This window comes from Leucoraja erinacea, chromosome 24, assembly GCF_028641065.1.
Source record: "Leucoraja erinacea ecotype New England chromosome 24, Leri_hhj_1, whole genome shotgun sequence".
NCBI lineage: Eukaryota > Metazoa > Chordata > Chondrichthyes > Rajiformes > Rajidae > Leucoraja > Leucoraja erinaceus.
Window position 1 is genome coordinate 19475126 of NC_073400.1, and position 6575 is coordinate 19481700.

Consider the following 6575-nt stretch of genomic DNA (forward strand, 5'->3'; position numbering starts at 1 on the left):
AGGGACACGCGGGCACGGACATAGGCACGGAAAAGGGGCAGGTAGCCGTCCCTGGTGTGGCCATCGACTACCAGCTGCCTGGACCCGCAAATGGCCATGTCTAAAATCAATATACAGCGCAAACAGGAAGTGTTGAAGATTATACTTTTAATTATATAGATAACTATACTAAGTGGGACCCGTTGGGTCACATGTTCACACGGGAGGGCTGGTCCACCAACACAACATTCCACCTCTCCACAAATTCCAAGATTGCTGGCCAGTTGGGGGGGGGGGGGGGGGGCTTTCTGCAGCACTGGCATGGGTGTTGTGGGCCAAAGGGACTGGTTTCCAGAGGGCTAATATGGATATTGTGGGCCAAATGGATTCTTGGGCTGGAAGCTCAGTCACTCAGGCCTGGCAGCTCAGTAACTCAGGCCTGGCAGCTCAGCAACTCAGGCCTGACAGGTCAGAAACGTCCAGAAATTCTGCCGAAAACAGACGAGAGACTGTTAGAGGGACGGGGGAGAGGGTTGGCAATCAATTTTAACCATTTTCATCTTTTTTTACAGTTGCAAAAGGCATAGTGTTGAAATAGGCACACAGTTGCAAAAGGCACAGTTTAAAATACATAAAGGGTACTCACAAGTCAGTATACTCAGTGTTCTGTACATTTCCAGCTCAGGCTGAGAGCCTTTCACTCCCCATCTTGTAGAGACGGAGCTTTTCATTTCAAACCAACCACATTTTCTTTTCAATTCAAACTAACCACCGTTCAAACTTGATTATCAAACGACAATAAGGGCACTCACAGGTCAGTAAAACGACACTCACAGTTTAGTAGACATGTGTTCAGTGTTATTCCCAGCTCAGACTGAGAGATGTGACCTCTCGTTCCCCCATCTTGCAGAGACTGAGGCACGTCCACACTTCCGGGTTTTATAGTCCCTCCCTACTCCCACTGAAAGTGGCATGACCTCCATGACGTGATTGACAGGAGAGAATCTCAACATTTTTTAAACATTAATAAGTTTTTTTTTCATCGATGGGAAAAATCCTCTGGTCCTGCGGAGTGGAGGGGGACTCTGAGTAAGATGGCCAAAAGTCACAGCCGTAAGTGGTAGTGTTTTTTGTAAAATCAATATGCGGTGCAAACAGGAATTGGTTAAGATCAGACTTTTAATTATATAGATATCACTAGCAAAGAAGGTTAAGAAAAATTCCATTTAATTTTATAAATGTGAGTGAGTGAGTGAGAGAGTATCCAGGTGGAATAGTTTGGCCCATGAAGGACCAAGGGAGCAATCTATGCATGGAACCAGAGTGTGAATGAAATCTTAAATTTATACATTAGAGATACAGTGCAGAAACAGGCTCTTCAGCTCACTTAGTCCGTGGCGACCATGTTCTGGGATCATTCTGGGTCTGGGTCTCTGGTGCTATAAGGTCGTAACTCTACCGCTACGCCACTGTGTTGCCCAAAATCCTTCCCATCTGCATTCACTAAGGACAAAGACGTACAGGTGGAGAATTCAGGAAGGGGATTGGGGTTATTCAAGAGTCAAGCGTGTTTTATTGTCATATGTCCCAGATAGAACCATGAAATTCTTACTTGCAGCAGCCCAGCAGAATGTGTGTGCATATACACATACTCACTTATACACAGATAATCTATATATATATATATATATATATACACACACACACACACACACAAACGTACATATAAACCAACAAATAATAATAGTGTCATAATAACAATAATAGTCTATGTAGTTCAGAGCTTATTTGGAGGTTGTAGTGTTTAATAGCCTAATGGCTGTTATTGCAGGACATGTATTCAGAATGTCACCAGAACGTGCGCCTAAGGTAGCAATGACATGGCAATGTGACAGAAGAATGAAAAGCGATTGACCAAAACACACATGGAGGCGAACATTCCAGAAGGATTTGGAAGCCCGGGACGCAAACCTATCGAGGGTGGAAGAGGTCGCACTTAACCGAACAGAATGGTGAAAGCTTGCTGCCCAATGCACTCAACGGAGTGGGAGGAACTGCGTCTAAGTCTGAGTTGTGGCTGTAGGGAAGAAGCTGTTCCTGAACCTGGACGTTACTGTTTTCAGGCTCCTGTACCCTCTTCCCAATGGCAGGGGTGAAATGAATGTGTGACCAGGGTGGTGTCAGTCTCTGATGATGCTGGCTACATTTTTGAGGCAGTTCTTATATGAATCCCTTTGATGATGGGCAGGTCAGAACCCGTCATGGACTGGGCAGCGTGCACAACTTTTTACAGTATCCTTCGCTCCTGGGCATTCAAGTTGCCGAACAAGGCTGAGATGCAACGTCAATATAGTCTATCTACTGTACACCTGTAGAAGTTCATCATAGTTTCATCATTAGAAAGGTGGACGTGATGGCTTAGCAGGCTGAGAGGTGGATAAATCCCCAGGGCCTGATGAGGTATATCCTATTTGTGGAAGGCAAGGGAGGAAATTGCTGGATCTCGACCAATAATTTCAAATCTTTTACCAGCCACAGGTGAGGCATGAGACAAACGACTACAGGACAATGAATATTAAACCTTCATTCAAAGGGACAGCAGGAATAAGTCTGGAAATTATCAGTCAGTGAGTCTATAATATCAATGGAAGGGTAGTCGCTAAAACAATTCCTATGGACAGGATTACGTTTGATTGAGATTTTTGAAGAAATAAGAAAAGGTGTTGATATGGACAGTGTGATTGATGTATAGGCAGGAACTGCAGATGCTGGTTTAAACCGAGGATACACACAAAATGCTGGAGTAACTCAGCGGGACAGGCAGCATCTCTGGAGAGAAGGAATGGATGCGATACGGGTCTGAAGTAGGGCCTCGATCAGAAACGTCAACCATTCCATCGCTCCAGTGTGATTGATGTCGTGTAGACAGACTTCAGCAAGGCCTTTGACAAGGTTCCATGTGGGATACTGCTGGTCAGCAAGGTAACAGCCCACAGGATCCAAAGCAAGTTTAATCCCACAAGTGTGTGATGCACTTTGGGCGGACTAACAAGGGTAGGACATACAGGGGGAGTAATGAGGAACAGAGGACCTTGGTATATTTCCAAAGCTGCCTGGAGGTGGCAGTACAGGGTTAAGAAAGGAGACTTGGGTGCTTAAGAGTAAAGGAGCAGGGAGGTTATGGTGCAACTTATACCACATTATTCAGGCCACATTTGGAATATCATGTACACTTCTGGTCTCCACATTTACAGGAAGGACGGGATTGCACCATGAAGTGAATACAGCAGAGACTCCCCTGGATGTTGCCTGGCATAGAACTGATGAAGAAAGAGAGGGTTTAGGGCTGAGGGGGAGGAGATATAAAACGTAGGAATTATGAGGGGAATAGAGGGGGCATGTAAAGTCCACAGCTGAAGAGTCTGTAGCCAGAAAGCATAGGTTCAGGGTAAGCGGAAGGAGAATTTTTTGTTTCACCAGGATGGTTGCAACCTGGAACACACTGAGTGAGAGGGTGGTGGAGGAGGACATTCTAAATGCACGTGAATGGCCCAGGGATGTATGGTTATGGACAGTGCAGGGTTAGAAAAGTGGAATGAGTAGTAATGGCTACTTGATAATCAGCATGGACACAGGAGGCAAAGATCCCATCCTGGGATACGGGTTACACATAGAGCATAGTTTCCTATGCACTGTTCCATCACATGATGGTCAGACACCCGGGGATCCACCACCCTCCCTAAACCTGATTCTCACTCTGACCAAATGTGGTCTGTTTACAGACGCCCCTCAGCCAGATCTCTGCCATGCCCTCACTGACCAGATTCCTGACCTCACACCTGTACACAACGCCACCGACCTCTGCTGTGTGATCAACCTCTACTGTCTCTCCGTGTCCCCGGGGGTGATGGGTGCTGTCTTTTCCCAGAGGTTCTCGTCCCCTCCAGTACCTGAAGCTGGTGGGGTCGCCGGAGGTCACGGAGGAGGTCAAGGCAAAGTTACAGATCTCAGTGATGTTCTGAGCCTTAATCTGTGTAACTGCCACGGGCTCTGAGGTTGGGGCGGAGAGAAGGAAGATGCGTAAAGGAGATCCTTGTGGACCCCACGATACCCAACACCCCCATCTCCAACATCCACGAGTGAACTTTAAACCAATCCCAGTTCATTTCCACCCACCAGTTTAACTCTTCCCTCACCCCCTTCAGTTCAGCCAGTTGTTTCTGGAGGAAGTCCACAGGTGTGACGTGCTCCCTTCCCGACCACTGCCCGCAATCATCCACAAACTCTACACCGTGCCCTGTTTATAGCTCTGTGAATCCAGGGAATCTCTCCAGTTCCATATCTTTTGTCACTCCTGTGAGTGGTCCAGGTGTCCCGTATACACCTGAGTGGGACCAAGCCCAGATTGGCCCTGAACCATCCTAGACTGGGTATTATGTAATAAGGAAGGATTAGTTAGCAATCTTGGGCAACAGTGACCATAATATGGTAGAATTCTGCATTAGGACGGAGAGTGACACGGTTAATTCAGAGACAAGGATCCTGAACTGAAAGAAGGATCTCGACCCGAAACGATGCCTACTTCCTTCGCTCCATAGATGCTGCCTCACCCGCTGAGTTTCTCCAGCATTTTTGTCTACCTTGAACTTAAAGAAAGGTAACTTTGATGGTGAGACAGAAATTGACAAGGATAGACTGGCAAATGATACTTAAAGGGTTAATGGTGGATTTAAAGATCACATGGATGAATTACAACAATTGTTCATCCATATCTGGCGTAAAAATAAAACAGGGAAGGCGGCTTAACCGTGGCTAACGAGGGAAATTAGGGATAATGTTAAATCCAAGGCAGAGGCATATAAATTGGCCAGAGGTGTGTCCCCTCCCATTGGTACGGAGCTTTTGAATTTTTCAGCTTGAAATTGTGCAATTTGGTGCATACTGTAGCGGGTCTTTTAATTTACACTTGAATGCAATATATATGCTTTAAATTGGATTAGCTATGAATAAGGTTAGACTAAATTACATTCCTAATGACATTCCACAATAGAGCCCAGGCTCTGATCAACAGGTGCAACACATGAATGATCTTAGTGTATTCATGTATGGAAATCAGATTATATTCAAACACTTGGCCCATGTTGACCAACCTGGGTCTCACTGCACACCTGGTACTACTCCTGACCCTGACTCCAGTTGCATACCTTCTCTCATTCCTGACCCTGAGTCAAGCCTTACACCTGGCCCCCCTATTCTACCCTGATCATAGCTGCTTGCCTGCTTAGGTTCCCAGTGCTGAACAACCATTGCAACAGAGTGGTTGGGAATGGAGCCACGCAACTGCTGATTCCCCAGCCCTGGTCCCCAGTGGCATTGCCTAGCACCCCTCACTCTGTTGGGATCTTCCTCCTTCCTCGTCTCCGTTCTTTAACTCAGGCGCCTCAGTGGGGAGGGATGTCAGGGTGAGCAGGAATTTCTAACCTCCTGCAGACAAGAGAGGAGTGTGTAGCCAGGACTGCAGCAGTCAGCAGTGTGAAAAAGAGAAATGCCCGACTGTAATGGGATCTGCCCTGTTGGACAGGACATAGAGACCCGGGCCCCAGTCTCAGAGGCCCTCAGTATATTGACTGGTGGCCCTCAGACACTCTCTCTCAGGGGGATACCTGTACACTGACTGCTGTCTCCCAGTCCCTATCTGAGATGGATATGTGTACACTAGATAGGGAACTTCTGATGGTTAGTGGAGATGTCTTCATGACAGACAAGATAGGCTGATATCCTGCCACACATTGTAAACATCCTTTAATTCTCCGAAAGAAGAATTGAGCAAGTAATGAGAAAAGGGGAAATAGAATGTGAGAAGAAGTTGCCAGAAAACAAACAGTGACAATGATTCAACAGATGACAACATAGAACAGTACAGCTCAGGAACAGGCCCTTCAGCCCACAATTGTTGTGCTTAACATGATACCAAGTGAAACTGATCTCATCTACTGGTACATGATCCATATCACTTTAGTCCTTGCATCTCCATGTACTAAATACCTCTTAAGCACCACTATTGTATCAGCCTCCACCACCCTGTGTCCTGCACATCTTCAACAAACTTTCCTCCTATTACCCTATAGCTATGCCCTCTAGTGCTGAACATTTCCATCCTGGGGAAAATCCTTGATAGGGGACGATCGGCCATGATCACAATGAATGGCAGTGCTGGCTCGAAGGGCCGAATGGCCTCCTCCTGCACCTATTTTCTATGGTTCAAAAAGGTTCTGACTGCCTACCCTTTCTAAGCTGGCCATAATTTTATACGCCTGTATAAAGTTTCCCCTCAACCTCCGATGTTCTTTTTACTGAAACTAGACTGGTGGGAAGCTTAGAAACGAGCAATTGACAACATCACCTACCTCAGGATTGTTCAAAATGCAGCTTCCTCAGCATGTTTCTCCTGCTACTCCTTCCATACAAGTCTTTCCCCAAAGGTCAAACCTAGTTGGGCCCTAAATCAAGCACCTATCTCCAAAGCATCTCAAAATGCCATATGGCCATAAATAGTGGATTTGCTTCCCATTTATGCTTACAGGCGGTTCACAACT